The sequence below is a fragment of the Hylobates moloch genome, unplaced genomic scaffold (assembly GCF_009828535.3).
Source record: "Hylobates moloch isolate HMO894 unplaced genomic scaffold, HMol_V3 SCAFFOLD_8, whole genome shotgun sequence".
NCBI lineage: Eukaryota > Metazoa > Chordata > Mammalia > Primates > Hylobatidae > Hylobates > Hylobates moloch.
The window spans coordinates 102822615-102842159 of NW_026652283.1; the positions used below are offsets into that span (position 1 = coordinate 102822615).

A 19545-nucleotide genomic window follows, 5' to 3' on the forward strand; every position below is an offset into this window, starting at 1 on the left:
TGCTGTCAAATAGTAAGTGCTTAATTAACATCTGTGAAATGAATAAATGTACCTATTGTTTGATTACTCAACTATTGTTGCTGGTCTATTTAGGGGCCTTAAAATATCACAGTGGCTTTGGCTAAGCTTTACAAACTTTTCAGTTTATCTCAGATATAATTTTTCTTCCTCCCAAAGGTATATTGTTGGGTCAAACTTTGATGCCTGTGGATACTCTAAAAATAAAAGATTCCAAGAATATTGAAGTTAATATATTATGCTAATCATATATGCTATATGAAGTTAATATATTATGCTAATCATATGCTAATCATCACCTATAAACATATTAGGTGACATGTTAAACTGTATTAAAACTATATAGATCAACAGGAAAAAACAATGAACTAATAGTAAAAGTAATTTTATCTGGCTTTGACATGCACACACATGAACCCACTTATGCATTCATGCACCGATCTTGTTGTGACACCATATCCCTCCCTCCTCTACTCATATCAGCATCCTGAATCCTATGGAATGAGAGGAGGTAGAAAAATTGTAAATAAGGATGCAAGGGAAATCCTCAGGCTAGCAGAGTTAATCCACAAAATGTAAAATACTCTATCAAGTTTTTAAGAATTAGCTACTAAGAAAAGACATCTCTGCTGAATGTATCCACTTTGAACGCTAGTTTTATTAGACAGTTGGGGGTAATGTGCTAAGTCAGAACAACTGCTGAATAGACATCGAACTCCAAATGGCCCAAAGGAAAAGAAGGAATGTATTGTACCATGTAACAAGAGTTAATGGATATGTCTGACTTTAGGCAAAGTTGGAATTAGGAGTTCAGATAATTTCATCAGGACTTATTCTTGATTTTCCGATCTCTAATCTCTTCTTCCTCTACTCTTCATTCTCAGGCAGTTTATTTCTTCATGGCAAAATGGTTGCCAGTTGTTTTACTTTCAATTCATCCCTCTTGGAAAAGGATTTCTCTTGTCTATAAGCTTCATCAAAAGTCTTAGAATTGAGTATCATCTGTCTGACTTAGGTTGTAAGCCAATGTCCGACCAATTGCTATGGCCAAAAAGAGTGAATTCTCTGAATGGCAAAACATGAGACTAACTTTGAGGCTGAGGGTAAAGATAACTCCATTCAAATGACATTGATTAAGGATGAGGGTGAGGAGTGAGGGAGTTTGTTCTCCAAAGGAAAACTGAGGTGTGAATATCAGATGAAAGGTAAATAGGCACCCAGCAGGGAAAAGCAGTAAATGTCTTACATAGGTAACCTATATATTATCCACTGTATCTGCGTAGATCACAGATTAAATTCCTCTAGAAAATTCTACTCAATTCCTGAATACTCAAATCAGTTACAGTTGCCTGCTACTGTAACTACTATCTACCAATAAGACCATTCAGTACCTTTATATTCTTCATCCTCTTTCTCATCACTGTCACCATCTTCATCTGAAAACACTTGTTTCTGTGGCTAGGCAGTTGAATAAACAAGCTAGGAAGTATGATACCTACCTTGTAGCACAAAGATTGTTAATCTGGATTCCACACCCCACCATCACCGGATGATATGCAAAATATCTCTGTGTTTGGGTGTGTGCATTTTAATGTTTACAGTGTCCATAGATTTAATTCAATTATTAGAGGGACTAGGACCCCCACTCCGCAAAGACTTAAAGTCCACAAAATTAGAAGGGAAGTGAATTAATCCCAGAGCCCATTCTCTTTGAATGGTAATTTTTAACCTGGAATTCAGGAAGTCCACAAACTTTCATGGGAAAAGTTATTGCATCTTCATTTGTACTTATTTTTAAGTGAAATTTAGTATTTCCTTTCACTATGAGTATAGATAAAAACCCACAGTTGTATTAGTAGTATCTGTAACTTTGTGACAATTGAAACACCCATTTTCCCATCACATTAGTTTTTACAAACATCATGAGATATTGTTTATACTTGTCAGCACTTTGAAATTACAGTAATTATCAGCTATGCTGCTAGATCTTACTATTTAATTCATTAATAAAAAAACTAATAATCACAATTTTTAAATATTTTGATGACTGTGCTTTAATACAATGAGTTTCCTTTATAATACTGTGTGTTTTTATTTTATGGATTCAAAAACATTATTCCAAGAAGAAATCCACTGGCTTTACCAGATGACTGAAGGAGTCCAAAGGGGTCAAAAAGGTTAGAAATACATTTCTTAGCCGCTACACTAACTCTTCTGTTAGACTTCCTGGTACAAAATTTTGCTAGGTTACTGTGGAGATACATTTTTATTTCCCCAAGGGGTTCTACATAGATAATGTTAAATAATTATTATCTAGTAAATCTCTGTCACCAAATCAGAAGCAAATTCCCCCAATGTGTCATTTATTTGGTGGGTTCAATCCTGGTGCCCATTCCCTTGTGTAAAGTTTAGTATTCCTGCATCAGGATAGGGTTTAAATTTATATTCAAAGTTGATCCAGAAGTAAATATTCTTCAAGAGGAGCACCTCGTGGATTTAGAATAGAATGAAGTGATGAGAAATGTTAGCAAACTAGACTGTCATCAATATTGTAGTCCTGGATAAATTTTCCCATTACAGGGTTTCTGTGCTTTTTTGTGAATTATGTCCCCACAATAGGTTTAAAGTTGGTCTCTTTATCTATTAGTTTGTTTCTAAGGGGAGGAGAAGTAAAGAGCAATTTTTAGTAGTAACATCACATCTTCCAAATTAAAGTTTAGGTAAATACAAGGTTTGGTAAAGCCCCTGGGCAACAGTTGTATTTGCCCACCCAACGTGAGCTTGTCATACAATTAGGTAGACAGATCAGCAAAGCCTGTGGGTAAACTAATTGTTTATTGGTTACATGTTGTTTGAATTGATGCTGAAAATTTGAATCACTCAAACTGCATTATTTTAGTGGAAGAACTTTAAAATATAACTTAAAATGTTATCTGTAGTAAAGAAAATATTTGGATTTTATTCAATGAAGAAAAAATTGTCAGTTCTTTAACTGTAAAGCAGATGATGACTCAGGGTTGCCACTATCCCCCACTGTGTGGGATAATGTTGTTGTTATGGTATTTATAACCTACCCATAACTTTATATTTCCAAGCTGCCTGTAAACATGTCTTCTCTGTCACAACTGCATGTGTTTATTCTGGAGGGCAGAGAGGGTAGACAATAGTATACTTCAGGTTATCCAAGCAAGTGACTGAGGCAATCAGAGATCCCAGGACATATTAATTAGAACTCTTTGGTTACAAGTAATAGAAAGCAGTATTTAAACTGTTATAAGATGGTTACCTTGTTAATTTTGCTTTGATTTTATCTGCTATAATTGGCAAGTCATTGGCAGAAATGGCTTTAAGCCTGGCCTTATCCAACACTGAAACAAGGACTCAGGTTCTGACTTCTCATTACAGGTTTCTTTCCTTCCATGGTCATACAATGACTGGGCATTTGGGGGCTATACTTTGATGCTTCTGGAAAGAGAAAAACTTGTCCCTAATTGACCTGACCTGGATCATTTGCTCATCCCTGATCCAATAACTATAGGAGAGGACAGAATAGGAGGATTATCTTAAGCCAATTAGGATTCATGTCTGGAGAATGGGGTCAAGTAATTTCCTTCCAGGCTGAGTATGGTGGCTCATGCCTGTAATCCCAGCACTTTGGAAGGCCAAAGCAAGAGGATTTGTTGAACTCAGTAGTTTGAGACCAGCCTGAGTAACATAGAAAGACCTCATCTCAAAAAAAAAAATCCCTTCCAAACTTCAGGCCATGGGAAATTCAAAGCCTGATACTAAAGGAGAAAGAGAGAGACACTAAGGAAGCTTATAGAGAAACATCTCCTATGCAAGGGAAGTGTGTTCTTAGGGAAAGGGCAAGTTGTAGGTCTTATAGATTTTCTTTTCCTGTTGTCTACTTTGGTTTATTAGATTGAGACTGGACTTGGCGAGGACAGAGAGAGATTGGGCTCGGGAATGAAGGGGATGGAGGCTGAGCTTGGGGAGGTTGAGAGTAGGAGCTGCTATTGTCAGAATTGCTGTTCATGTTAATTAGTGAAGAATAGGATAAGAAAGGTATCTGCTAGACATTTGATCTCACTTTCCTGGATTCTGAAAGGATTATCCCAAATTCAGCACAGTTATAATGAAATCCATCCTCAAGCCCAAGTCAGGTACACATGAATGATCCAAGCACTAGCTGAGGGATAAATGCACAGTGCATCCTGCACATAATCGTGTTTCCAAGCTGGAGGACTCTAGCACATGTGGTGTCTTGCCTGACCATGCTTTCTTGCTTCATCCTTGGTTTTCCCTGCTCATTTTTCAATTCTGGGATTGTGATGGATATTTTATTTTCTGTGGGGATACAATAGCAGCCCCTACTGCTGCCTGTTCCTACAGTCCAGATGACACAAGTTTGACTGTAGCTATTGATACAGGCATTCTAGCTGGTCCCCCTACTCATTAATGCCTATCCGCCTTTCATCTAATCACAAATACTTATATATTCCTGCTCAAAATCATAATAATAATGTTAATCTTTATTGTGAACTTGAATGCATTAAGCACTATTCTAATAACCTCATGTATATTCATTCATTTATACAATAAGATCCTTCATTGCCTCTTTATTGCCTACAAAATAAAAAACATCCCACTTAGATTATTCAAATCTCCCTATAAACTAGACCATACTCAATTTTCTAGGCTGCTCCTACATATGCTATATTTTAGACACACAGAAGTTTTCTGTTTCCTATTATTTGCATTTTCTAGGCTTTGAATTTACTCACTCTGCCAGTGGCACCTCAAACCCACCTCTCACCACCAAAATCATCATGAAACATCAAACTCTCCCTGGAGCTTTCTTCAATATCCCTTATGAGGAATAAATTGTCTCTCCTCTGTGAATCTAACACTTATTGTTTGACCCTTGATTACAACACAATTGGAAGGGCACAGATCTTCCCTACTGTACTTAGACTATTTAATTTAGCACTTACTAACCACCTGCCACATGTCAGGTGCTTATTCATTGTCAGCAGTACAGTACACAAGGCATAGTCCCTCACCTCAAAGATCTTGTGGCCTAATGTTAGAGAAAACACAGGTCTCTGTAATTCCAACACAGTGTGAAAAGGCTGTGCACATTGGGGTAACATAGAAAGTACAGAAGTACAAGCTGAAGTACAAAACAAGAGGTGCAAAACTGTCTGAAATATAATCCCAACACACTTGACAGTGGATGGAGGTAGGCTATGATGGAGAGGAATGTGAACACATAGGCACAAGACAAAGTGCACTGGAGAGGAGGTCCATTATCAAAAGCATGAGTATTCAAAATTTATATAATGTTCAAAGTTTATATAATGTATTCAAAATTTATGTAATCTTCAGTAATGTGAAAAGTTTGGAGAGTGTTTTTAGGAGGCAAACTTTGTGCCTAAGAGCATGGATGGTGGGTTTAACAAAACATGGATTTAAATTCCAGCTTTACAACCTAGGAGCTGTTTGACATTGGACAGGTTAGTTAATTGCTTTGAGTTTTCCCTATGTATAATATGGGTTTTGTTAAAATTCAGCCATGGTCACTCATGCATGCATTTTCTGTATTTGAAAGCAAATACAATAGCGGAATTAAATAGTTGTGTTTCTTATAAGAATGTAACTAAGAAAAAATGACCTACAATGCCTAAAAACTCTGGCCCTTTACAGATAAAACTTGCTAATCTCTGCTCTAGCATGTATCATTAAAAGAACAGGAAAAAAAAAAGTTGCTTTTTTTTTTTTTTTTGGAGACAGAGTCTTGCTCCATTGCCCAGTCTGGAGTGCAGTAGAACAATCTCAGCTCACTGCAACCTCCGCCTCCTGGGGTCAAGCAATTCTCATCCTTTGGCCTACCGAGTAGCTGGGATTACAGATGTGTGCCACCATGCCTGGCAAATTTTTGTAGTTTTAGTAGAGATGGGCTTTCACTATGTTGGTCAGATTGAACTCCCAATATCAGGTGATCTACCCACCTCGGCCTCCCAAAGTGCTGGGATTACAAGCATGTGCCACTGCTCCCGGCCAGTAAAGTGAAAAATAAAAAACTTAATTTTTTACAGCAGTAAGAGAAAATGTCTTAATAAACTGAGAAATAAAACACCAAAAGCAATGGCAACAAAAGCCAAAATTGACAAATGGGATCTATTTAAACTAAAGAGCTTCTGCACAGCAAAAGAAATTACCATCAGAGTGAACAGGCAACCTACAGAATGGGAGAAAATTTTTGCAACCTACTCATCTGACAAAGGGCTAATATCCAGAATCTACAATGAACTCAAACAAATTTACAAGAAAAAAACAAACAACCCCATCAAAAAGTGGACAAACAATATGAACAGACACTTCTCAAAAGAAGACATTTACGCAGCCAAAAAACACATGAAAAAATGCTGATCATCACTGGCCATCAGAGAAATGCAAATCAAAACCACAATGAGACACCATCTCACACCAGTTAGAATGGCCATCATTAAAAAGTCAGGAAACAACAGGTGCTGGAGAGGATGTGGAGAAATAGGAACACTTTTACACTGTTGGTGGGACTGTAAACTAGTTCAACCATTGTGGAAGTCAGTGTGGCGATTCCTCAGGGATCTAGAACTAGAAATACCATTTGACTCAGCCATCCCATTACTGGGTATATACCCAAGGGATTCTAAATCATGCTGCTATAAAGACACATGCACACATATGTTTATTGTGGCACTATTCACAATAGCAAAGACTTGGAACCAACCCAAATGTCCAACAACGATAGACTGGATTAAGAATATGTGGCACATATACACCATGGAACACTATGCAGCCATAAAAAATGATGAGTTCATGTCCTTTGTAGGGACATGGATGAAACTGGAAACCATCATTCTCAGCAAACTATCACAAGGACAAAAAACCAAACACCCCATGTTCTCACTCATAGGTGGGAAATGAACAATGAGAACACATGGACACAGGAAGGGGAACGTCACACACTGGGGACTGTTGTGGGGTGGGGGGAGGGGGGAGGGATAGCATTAGGAGATATACCTAATGCTAAATGACGAGTTAATGGGTGCAGCACACCAAATGGCATATGTATACATATGTAACAAACCTGCACGTTGTACACACATATCCTAAAACTTAAAGTATAATAATAATAAGATAAAAAAAGAAAGTATTAAACGAAAAATAATAATAATAATAACCTAAGTGTATTTTTTTGTTTAAAAAATTAGGCAAATTAAATTTAACAGAGTCTATTTGGGCTAAGAACAATTTATGTATCAGGCAGCACTCAGAGCCAAATTGTAGTTTATAGAGCTCTGTTCTGCAACATGGGCAGTGACTATTTAAAAACAGAGCATGGAAATGAAGTACAGAAATAGCTTGATTGGTGTCTTAGTCTGTTTTGTACTGCTACAATAGAATACTGAAGACTGGGTAATTTATAATAAACAGAAATTTATTTGGCTCATACCTCTGGAAGCCAGCAGGTCCAAGATTAAAGGGCTGGCATCTGGTGAGGGCATTCTTGTTGCATCATCCCATAGTGGAAGGTGGAAGAACAAGAGAGGACAAAAGAGAAGAGCAAGAAGGGGGCCCAACTTGTCCTTCTATAAGAAACTCCCTCTCAAGATGACAATCCCAATCCTGTGATTTTGGCATTAATACATTAACGAGAACAGAGTTCTTATGGCCTAATCATCTATTAAAGGTCTCACCTCTTAATACTCTTACAATAATAATTAAATTTCAACACGAATTTGGAAGGAAACCAGCCACATCCAAACCAAAGATATAAGCTAGTTGTTTCCCTTATTGACTATGGGCTAATCAGTTGGCTGCCTGTGATTGGCTGAAGTTTGGCTGCTTATGATTGGATGAGGCTCAACTGTTTGTTTTCACTACTAATTAGGTTTTCAGTTTGTGCTAAGTAGGTTGTGATTTGTTACAGAGGAAATCAAAGTATGGAGAGGCAGCCTCAGGCCAATGATCTGCTGCTTATTTAAATTAACAGTTTAGAAATATAATGGCAAGGACAAGAAGAAACAGGTAACAGAGTAAAAAATGATTGCTTCTTGGTTAGGGTCAGAGAACTGCTGGATTTTTTAAAGGCTAAGTTTATTAATATTATTTAATATTTCAAAATAATAGTATGCACTATTTTGATAAACAATTTTATGCCAAGAAACAACCATAACACCCTCCCTTGATCTGCATCTTTTTCTGAAACTATTAACCTCTCTCTCCTTTCTAACCAAAATTTCCTGAAGGACTTGTCTGTACTTTCTGCTCTGTATAGTTCTATACTTTTCAATGAAGGAAACTGTTCTTCACAATGCTATCAACATCCTCCAAGTTGCCAAGTTAAGTAAATGCCTTTTCTAACATCTTATCTTACTCTCAGCAGCAGCCAACAGTTTATTCTTCCTTTTTATCTTGAGACACTCTTCTTTTAGATTCTTTATTTTCCTCTTACTCACAAACTATTCCTTCCAACTGTCCTATGCAGGTTCTTCTTTATCACCCCAATCTTTTTGGATCACTGAGTCCCAGGGCTTGATCCAGTACCTCCCTCTTCTCTATCAATACTATCTCCCTAAGAGATCTTATCCATTCCCATGAATCCAACTAGGATCTTTTTCTTAACCATTTACTTGAGATCCCAGTAGGTTTTATATGGTTATCTCAAACTTTAACTAAAAGCAGAGCTCTGGAAAAATTTTCACATCCTTCATCGTAAGCCTGCTTCTTCTCTTAGGTGGTTCCTTCATTAAAACCCCAAATCTAGCAATTATTTATTTATTTTTAGATGGAGTCTTACTCTGATTCCCAGGCTGGAGTGCAGTGGCACAATCTCAACTCACTGCAACCTCCACCTCCCGGGTTCAGGCAATTCTCCTGTCTCAGCCTCCAGAGGAGCTGGGACTACACTCGCATGCCACTACGATGCCTGGCTAATTTTTGTATTTTTAGTAGAGAGAGGGTCTCACCATATTGCTCATACTGGTCAGGGTGGTCTCGAACTCCTGACCTCAGGTGATCCACTCACCTTGATTTCCCCTTTTTCACTATCCTTTCTAATCAATCACTACGTTCTATTCATTTTACCTTCAAGATACATTTCTGATTTGCTCACTTCTCTCCAGGTCCACAGCCAGCTTTTTAGGTTAACTAATCATCATTTCTTGCCTGATCCACTATGATAGTTTCTAAGTGACTTCTCAGCATCCACATTGACCACCACTATTCTTTCTCCACACATTAGCCAAAAGGATCTTTTAAAAATATTAAATCATCTTTAGCACACATCAATAGCTTCCTATTGCTTACAGAATAAACCCCAAACCTTTCATAATAGTCTAAAAGGCCCTGTGGCATCTAGCTTCTGCTTCCTCCTCCTTCTTCATTTCTCAATATTCTTCTCACTCATTGTGCTCTAGTCCCACTGGCCTGCTTTCTATTCTATGAACAGTTCAAACTTTTTTCTGCTTCTAGAGATTTGTACTTGTCCCTCCTATAGTGATTTTACCCCACAATACATATGGTTAAGTCTTCCTCATTGTAAGGCCCCAGTCAAGACAGCAAAGGAAACAACAAAATGAAAAAGCAGCCTATGTATTGGAAGAAAATATTTGCAAACAATATGTCTGATAAGGGGTTAATATTCAAATCATTTAAGGAACTCATACAACTCAATAGCAAAAAAAATCAATTTAATAATGGACAAAAACCCTGAATAGATATTTTTCCAAAGAAGGCATACAAATAGCCAACAGGCATATGAAAATCTGCTCAGTGTCACTAATCATCAAGTAAATGCAAATCAAAACCACAATGAGATATTACTTTATACCTGTTAGGATAGCTATTATCAAAAAATAAGAAATTATAAGTGTTGGCTAGGGTGTGGAGAAAAGGAAACCCTTGTACACTGTTGGTGGGGATGTAAATTAGTACCACAATTGTGAAAAACACTATGGAGGTTCCTTAAAAATTAACAATACAACTACCATATAACCCAGCAATTCCTTAGTTGGATATATACCTTAAATAAATAAAATCAGCATTTCATAGAAAGATCTCCACTCCCATGTTTATTGCAGCATTGTTCACAATAGCCAAGATATGAAAACAACGTAAGTATCCATCAATAGATCAATGGATAAAGAAATTGTTCTATCTATCCATCCATCCATCCACCCATCCATCCATCCAAAGGTATATTATTCAGCCTTGAAAAAGAATGCAAACAACATGGATTAATCTATAGGACATTATGCTAAGTTAAATAAGCAAGACACAGAAAGACAAATATCGTATGATATCACTTACATGTGGAAGTCTAAGAAACAGTCAAATATGGCCGGGTGCGGCAGCTCACACCTGTAATCCCAGCACTTTGGGAAGCCGAGGCAGGTGGATCACGAGGGCAGGAGATCAAGACCATCCTGGCTAACACGGTGAAACCCCGTCTCTATTAAAAATACAAAAAAAAAAAAAAAAGAAAGAAAGAAAGAAATTAGCAGGGCGTGGTGGCAGGCGCCTGTAGTCCCAGCTACTCAGCAGGCTGAGGCAGGAGAATGGCGTGAACTCGGGAGGCGGAGCTTGCAGTGAGCCAAGATCGCGCCACTGCACTCCAGACTGGGAGAGAGAGCGAGACTCCGTAACAAAAGAAAAAAAAGAAGGAAACAGTCAAATATATAAAGATAGAAAGTAGAACAGTGATTACCAAGGGCAAGGAGGGGTAGAAAATGGAGAGATGTTAGGTCAAAATGTACAAAATTGCAGCTATGTAGGATGAAAAAAATCTAGAGGTCTAATGTACAGCAGGAGTACTGTATTAGTCCATTTGCATACTGCTATAAAGAACTGCCCGAGACTGGGTAATTTATAAAGGAAAAAGGTTTAATTGACTCACAGTTCAGCATGGCCAGGGAGGCCTCAGGAAACTTAAAATCATGGTGAAACGCAAAGGGGAAGCAGGGAAGCTTCTCACAAGGCAGCAGGGAGAAGTGCCGCGCGGAGGGTGGGGGAGAGCCTTTTATAAAACCACCAGATCTCATGAGAACTCACTCACTATCACGAGACCGGGGGAAAACCGCCGGGAAAACCGCCCCCATGATTCAATTTCCTACACCTGGTGTCTCATTTGACATATGTTGATTATAGAGATAATGGGAATTACAATTCAAAATGAGATTTGGATAGGGACACGAAACCTAACCATATTAAGTACTACATACAATTGTACTATTGTCTACAGCAAAAGGACTATGTACGATATATTGTATTGTATAATGAAAATGTGCTAAGAGAGTAGACTTTAGATACTTTTACCACAAAAAATAAGTTACCTATGGAAGGTAATGATATATTAATTTGCTTACTTGTAATAATCATATTACTACATATGTATATTGAAACATCATTTTGTACACATACAATATATACAATAAAAATAAATTTTAAAAATTATTGCATTCTTACTTAGTGTAACAGGGAAAATTACCCACCACTTCCTAGCAAACCAATCCAAAGCTAAGGGGCTTTGAATAATAATTTATTATTTTTCACAAAACTGTAGGTCAGGATTCCTGGCAGGACTCAGCTGGGTGGTTCTTTTGCTCCATGTGGCTTCGATTGGAGTCACTAAGTTTCATTCAGCTGGCTGCATCTAAAGCCCTAAGAGAACATTACTTGCACGTAAGTGTCAGGATATTCCTGGAGCAGAGTCTGTTGCAAGGCACTTAAGGGAAGTCACCATAACCACATGATTAGCATCTAACACAGAAATGAAACTAGAAAAAGATCAATTTAAGTGGATTTAAATACTTGTATCTTTATAAACATGTATGTTTATACATATGTGCACAAATAAATATATTTCTGAAGAAATAAGTTAGATTTAAAGACAGGCAAATTACCTCTCCTTGCACCATTTTATTCAGATCCAGTTGCTTTATCTCTACAGTATCTCTGGCCCTCTCTTGGAAACAGAGTTGATTGGAAATAATTATACAAGGTGAAGGTGCCAGGAATCTTTGAGACCTTTGAGACTGCTGAGACACCTCCAGCTTCCTCTGCCAAATAATTTCTTCATCAAGTGTTGAAAATATCTCTGTGCCTTAGCTCCTGGTCTTTTCTACCTCCAACACTTACCCCTGTACGTGTGTTCTGTTTTTATGTTCTTCCTAGAATTTTCCAACGTTGAACTGGGCACTGCCATCATTATTAGTTTTTACTTCTGATGTTATCTTATACTTGGTTTTCTGAGGATCAGAATCAACCTTTAATTTTGATCCACTATAAATACCTTGATACTGAGTGAATACCTGGAATTCTGATTTTCCTTTTGAGACATTCAACTACTGCATGTTGAACTCCCCAACACAAACTACCTGCTTCAACTACCTGCTGCATGCTCCTATTTTCCCTGTTGGTCCATTGTGCCACTGAGTGGGGCTGCCTTCCACAATCTGAGGTGAATTCTTCTCCCTGGTACCTGCCATATCCCAGTGGATGTATATTGACACAAACTTCCTCCTGATGTGTCCCATTATGATGCAACAAATCCAATCAAGACTTTTAAATCCTGAAAAATAGTAGGGTGTAGCATACTCACCAGTATTTCTCCAACATGGGGGTATTGACCACCTGGACACTTTGATTTTGTTTTTGATTACCCATACCTCTAGTCTGATTTTTTAAGCTTGCCTATCTATTTCTAAAATCTACATTATCCTAGGGGAGGTTAAGTAGGTAGGAGAATAGGGGAATCCAAAGTGTCAAAATAAGGTTTTAGAGAGAAGGAGAACACTCTACTAATGACTATGGGAGAGATCCAAGAGTCAGCAAAGCCAAAAATGGTGAAGAAGATACATCAACCTGCTCAAATGGGGAGACAAGATTATCAAATCCAGAAGAGGCAAAAATGAATTCCACAGTCGTGCAGGAATACATGGCATGTCCATCATCAAGGGCTTTGGCCTATCAATAGTACAGCAACTTTGATCCATTTAGACTACAGAAATATTTAGTAACATTGTTAATAATAATAATGAAGTTCCTCTGGCCTTATGCAAATAAACAACATGGTATTAGAAAAAGAATGTAAGCTTTAGAATCAGACAGACTCAGGTAAGTTACTCAGGGATGTTGCTCAGGAAATAAGATTATTTCCAATGTTAGACAGTGATTGACACTTTGTAAGCACTCCATAAGTGCTAATAGTTATTATGCAATAGATGCTAATATTCTTGAGGCCAAGGACTATCACATTTGGGTTATGTCCCCAGTATGTGGCAAAGTACCTAGCATATAGTAGGTATTCAATACATGTTGAATAAAAGGAATACTTGAGAAAAATTGGCAAAGGAAAGATAAATTCTAGTTTTATTTCAATTCACATCTCTTTTGTAATATATTTTATAGTGGATATTTCAGCCACTTGTACAATTTCCCTCTCTCAACATTTAATTTCAGCTAGCTCTGCTCTGTCTTGTAAGGTGGACACATCTAGTTAGTTATCGTCCTTCGGTCATCACTGTGACATTCATATCCTGATATTATGTTTATTTTTGGGTGACATGGTGTTATTTATTCAAAAACAATCATTTATTTCATTCATTGTATTTTCAGTTAGCTTAATTATGTTTAATTTATGACCATGATTCATCAAGATATGGCACCACGTCCAATCTACCCTGCTCCCCTTCCCTGTAGTCCGTCTCCAAAATCAGTTAGTGTTTCAGTCCAGTGCTGCACAAACCTGTGTCAGAATCAAAGAGCTAAATTAAACTCAGACTGCTAAATCCCTCTTCCAGAGAGTCTCATTCAGGCAATATGAATTGTGGTCTGATAATTCGCATTTCTAATATGCTCCCAGGTGATGATCCTCCTGGTTCATGGATCACACTTCAAGTAGCAGTATTCTAGCCCTATGATATTATCCAACTTTTCCCTGACATATAAGCATTTTTATGCTTCCACATCTTTGATTCCTCTGTTTCCTCTCCCTAGAATATCATTCCCTGGTCTTTTCTCTTGGAAGACTTCTACTCATCTGTTGGTCCCAAATTTGTGTTATCTTATCTCGAATGCTTTCTCTGTCCCATTCTTTATTCCTAAAGTATTAGTCCTTTCTTATTAGCTTTATCCCTAGCCCCTGTCACCTGAACACAATTGAGCAGCTTTTCTGATTGTGCTTAGTTTGTACTTTATGCTTCTGCTTTTCCCGCTAGATTGTGAATTCAGTGAGGTCAGAGACTATGATTTTCCTGAGGCTTATGTTCTTCTCACTAACAAAGTTTTGGATAGAAAGACTTTTTAAAAAATATATTTGTTCTTGATTAAATTATTGTTCCTTTTTTCCTTCCTTAGGTTAGACTGTAATTGCATTGCAACTTCATACTAAAGGTTTTGTTCAGTTTTCCAGTTATACCAGATGGCACCAGAAGGCTTTGGTTTAATTCTCTATGGGGATATTGGGGAATATTAGGTAACTGCTGTGCACAACAAGGATCTCAAGGAGCATTAGCAAAGTCTAACAATTATAACTCCCTTTAAAAACCATGTTGTCTTCAGGGACTCTCAGCAGGCCAGAATCATTAGTGACAAAACATCATCAACATGCTCTCCAAATAGGAAGGATGTTGCCTATGTGGACTGGAAGGAAATTGGGCCAATGAGACTGTTTGCCTAACCTACCTGAGCTTCATTTCAGATTGAGAACAATCAAAACTTGTAAATTAGCTTGAGATTCATGGGGAACTTAAAAAAATTCTCAGGAGTGGTAAAAGTATCTGATTTGCTACTTCTGCTTCCTTGAGCTATTCCATAAAGAGGATTTCAGCATACTGCAATAAAGAAGAAGAATGGTTCTCTCAAAGAGTTTCATTTGTTTGGTGGTAATTTCTCATTTGTGAATTAACATTTTCAGCCAAAAGCAGGGAAGGGTTATAGGGAGCTGGGGAACAATCACGCATATTAGTTAGTTTTTCATAATCATTTACTTGTTCTCACAAAAAAATGAGCCATGATATACTGCAAGTCTATGCTTCTGTGAGAACACTTGCTCAAGACCGATAATTTAACATTTACCAGCAAGAATCCATTGCAACTAAATACTATTATATAACTATCCCCCAACTCCAAGTATTCTACAAGCCCCTTCTCTGCCCAAGAAACACTATCCCAAGGGATTGAATAAGGAGTTTAGTTCCTTTGTCTTAGACAACTTCTAGAGTTGTTGGCTAATAGAATGTCAGAGTCTGTTTATTATCCAAGGGCAGCAGTCTTTGGGAGACTATTATCTCTACTCAACAGAGAGAGTAGAAATAAGAGTTCAATATGAAGGAAAAGTATCTATAAAATTCAGCCCCACAATGACCTTATTTGGTTTTGGCAAGTATAATGCAAACATCAGACCCCAGATCACCAAAGACAGTTTCTTTCTTCCCTTCCCCTTCCCCTTCTCCTTCCTTCCTTCCTTCCTTCCTTCCTTCCTTCCTTCCTTCCTTCCATCCTTCCCTCTGTCTCTCTCTCTTAATTTCTTTTCTGCCTTTCTTTGTGACAAGAGTCTGGCTCTGTCACCCAGGCTGGAGTGCAGTGGCACAATCATGGCTTATTTTAGCTCGATCTGGGCTCAAGTTATCTTCCCACCTCAGCCTCCCAAGTAGTCGAGACTACAGGAGTGCACCACTGGCTAATTTTTGTAGAGATGGGGTTTTGCCATGTTTCCCAGGCTGGTCTCAAACTCCTGGGCTCAAGCAATCTGCTTGCCTCAGCCTCCCAAACTGTTGGGATTACAGAAGTGAGCCACCATGCCCAGCCTAAAGAAGGTTTTGTGGTAAAAATAAAGGCAGAGTTTGGGCAAGAAAATAGCTGGAAATTGAGACAGATCCAAAGATTGATCTCTCCCTCTTTCATGGACCACCTGATCTTTTTTTCAGGGCATATCTGCTTTTCTTGTTGTGCACTTGGCTCTCTCCCTTCCTATTGATTTTTTCATTTGCTCTTGCAGATCCTCTTGACTCCCTACTAACTTCTACTTTCAAATAAATTTGGCTACACCTCCTTTTCCCTTCATTTCTGCTGCTCATTGCCAAATTCATTGTGTTTTTTAATTCAAATTACTAAAATAATTACTTGAAATCTAATTTGTTCATCACATGACTTTATAACACATGTGGGTCGGCATATGTTTAGCTATAACCAGGAAGAAAATGGAGGGAGCACAGGGTACAAACCATGGTTTCCATCTGGGGAAAAATTTGATAATACTTGGTCAGGTAAAGTATATTTAAATCAAATGTATTAAAATTTGGAAGATAGCATAGAGAGTTCCCATCTACCACATACCCAGTCTTCCCATTAATATGGTACATTTGTCACAATCAATGAACTAATACTGGTACACTATTATTAATGGAAATCTATCCTTCATGCCAATTTCTTTAGTTTTTACCTAATGAGCTTGTTTTTGTTGCTCCAGTATCACACATTACATTTAGTTGTCATGTCTCCTTGGGCTCTTGTTAGCTATGATATTTTTTCATGACCTTGACAGTTTTTAGGGTATTGGTGAGGTATTTATTTTATAGATTGTTGCTCAGTTAGAATTTGTCTGATGTTTTCCTCATGATTAGACAAGTTATGGGTTTTGGGGAAGAAGACCACAGTAGTAAAGTGCCATTTTTATCATACTATATTGAAGTGCAATTATTATGATTTGTTACTGTTGATATCAACCTTGATCATCTCGCTAGCTTATTGGGTTTCTCTGATGTTAAGTTACTCTTTGTTTTTACCTTTCCAAACTATACTCTTTGGAAGGAATCACTATGTACAGCTCACATGTAAGAAGTGGGGAAATACAACACTCCCTTGATAGCAGAGTATCTATATAAATTATTTGAATTTATTCTACCCAGGGTATTTTTCTATTCTCCCCATTTACTTATTCAATCATTTATTTATGTCACATGGACTCATGGATATTTGTTTTACATTCTATATTATAACCCAACACTATTTAATCAATTAATTTGCTCAAATAGTTCCAGGTTCAACTATTCGGAGGTCTTTCAGTTGACTCCTGTGCTCCTTTAACACTATCATTGTTGGGGGTGGGGGTTGTTGTTGATACTATTTTTGTTCGTTTGTTTTCGGTACTTCCTAACTTGCTAGGACTACAGATTCTCAATGCTATGTTCCATATTTCCTGTCCAAGTCCTAGAATCAGCCACGTTTCTAAAACCCCTGAGTCCTTTTATTGGAGAAACTAAGATCTTGGTGCCAGGTTTGTTCATTGCTACTAGGATTTTGTTGTTTCTAGGCCCTCTCGGCTGATAGAACAAGGAAATATGTATGTGTACTAATCTGTGTATATATACATATTTATAAATATTTCAATATGTAGCCATCTGTATCTTTATTAAGCTAAAAAGATAGCTGATGTCTCCAATTCTAATCCATTACTATATGAATCACTATACTCTCCTTCCCTTGCTTATCTGTAAATTCTTGCTCCCATAATAAAGAACCTGGCTACTGAAATCTGCCATTAGTTGGTCAATTCTAGTATACATGTATAGCAGTTTTGTAATTTTTAACCCATACACTCATGGGAAATAACTTTATCACTGGAGCACAGTGTTTATGTACAGTTCCTTTTGCCCTTAGTTGTACAGACTTCAGTCATTACCTGAGTTGCTTAGTTCAGCATCCTCTTCCTTATCCTCTTTAGTGAGGTTGCAGCAGACACTTTCATACAGTTAGAGTCATTTGTAAAAATTTTGCCTTCCATACTTGGATACATCAACCTCCCATATTGTAATTTTTAATTTTATACACTAATGTTTACTTTTTATGCCATAAGTTTTTATGGATACTAACAAATTCATACTGTCATGTATCTATCTACCTTTATAGTATGAAAAAGAATAGCTTTACCTCCCTAAAAACATCTCCTGTGCTTTGCTCATTGAATCCCTCTCCCAAAACCACTGACAATCACTAATCTGTTTACCTTGTCTAAGTTTTGCCTTTTCAGAATGTCGTGTAAACCAAAAAATACATGTAGCCTTTTCAGTCTGGTATACTTAGCTTAGCAACATGCATTTATCTCTATGTCTTTGCATGGCCTTGATCATTTCTTTTATTGACAATTAATTTCCCATTTTAATGTCATACTACTGTTTATCAAGTCACATATTGAAGGACATCTTGGTTGCTTCCAGTTTTAGACGGTTATTAAGAAAAAGATGCTATAAACGTTGCATGCAGATTTTGTGTGTACATAGGTTTTTAAGTCAGCAAATAGGAGTATGATTGCTGAGTCATACAATAAGACTATTTTTATCATTGGAAGAAACTGCCAAATGATCTTCCAGAGTAGTTGCAACATCTTGCATTTCTACCAGCAATGAATGAGAGTTCCTATTCCTCCATATCTTTCCCTGCGATTTGAGTTATCAATTTTTAATTTAAAAAGTAGCCATTCTAATCAATATGTAGTGGTAAAAATAATATATTTTTAAGGCAGATATATGCCTTATGATACATATTTTAAATAATGTATAAAGATTCACCTGAGCTTCCTTAAATAAAAACTCTTCTAAGTGTATATGTCCCTGTTTCTATAAAGAAATTCTTAATTTCTTGAAGAGGAAAGAAGAATCAAAATTGTTTGGCAGAGCATTGGCCCATGCACCAATATCACTGGCGTCACATGGGAGCTTGTTAGACAGGCAGAATCTTCGGTCTAAACCAGACCTACTAAATAATGATCTGCACTATAACAAGATACCTAAGTGAATTACGCACATTAAAGTTTAATATAGGCCAGGCGCAGCGGCTCACACTTGTAATCCAAGCACTTTGGGAGGCTGAGGGGGGCAGATCACCTGAGGTCAGCAGTTTGAGACTAGCTTGGCCAACATGGCAAAACCCCATCTCTACTAAAAATACAAAAATTAGCCAGGCATGGTGGTGGACACCTGTAATCCCAGCTACTCAGGGGGCTGAGCCAGGAGAATCATTTGAAACTGGGAGGTGGAGGTTGCAGTGAGCCGAGATAGTGCCACTGCACTCCAGCCTGGGTGACAGAGCAAGACTCTGTCAAAAAAAAAATTGCTTAAAATACATTGTCATAGAATCATATTACAGATTCATGAAGGTGGAAAGGACCCTGCCATTTGGCAGATAAAGAAACCATCTCTGGTCACTGGCAAGATAGCCAATAAAAACAGCTCTGGTCTGCAGCTCCCAGCGAGATCAACCCAGAAGGCGGGTGGTTTCTGCATTTCCAACTGAGGTAACTGGGTCATCTCAATGGGACTGGTTAGACAGTGGGTGCAGCCCACAGAGAGCGAGCTGAAGCAGAGTGGGCATCGCCTCACCCATGAGTGCAAGGGGTTGGGGAACTCCCTCCCCTAGCCAAGGGAAGCTGTGAGGGACTGTGCCTTGAGGAATGGTGCACTCTGGCCCAGATACTATGCT

The 19545-nt window shown here is 37.8% G+C and overlaps 1 protein-coding gene across 4 annotated transcripts in view; it reads right to left on the bottom strand.

Moving 5' to 3' along the window:
* LRRC3B (leucine rich repeat containing 3B) overlaps positions 1-19545 on the bottom strand; it is a 335012-nt gene that overhangs the window by 157373 nt on the left and 158094 nt on the right. For 2 of the 4 annotated variants that reach the window (XM_058442567.1, XM_058442566.1), the window contains exons 1-2: positions 12457-12503; positions 10378-10519 (exon numbers count right to left, since the gene is read on the bottom strand). The gene's annotated coding sequence lies outside the window, so the exon portion shown is untranslated. Of the gene's footprint in view, positions 1-10377; positions 10520-10963; positions 10990-12456; positions 12504-19545 lie in introns of those variants that run through there. The other 2 variants (XM_058442570.1, XM_058442569.1) reach the window with 2 other exon arrangements.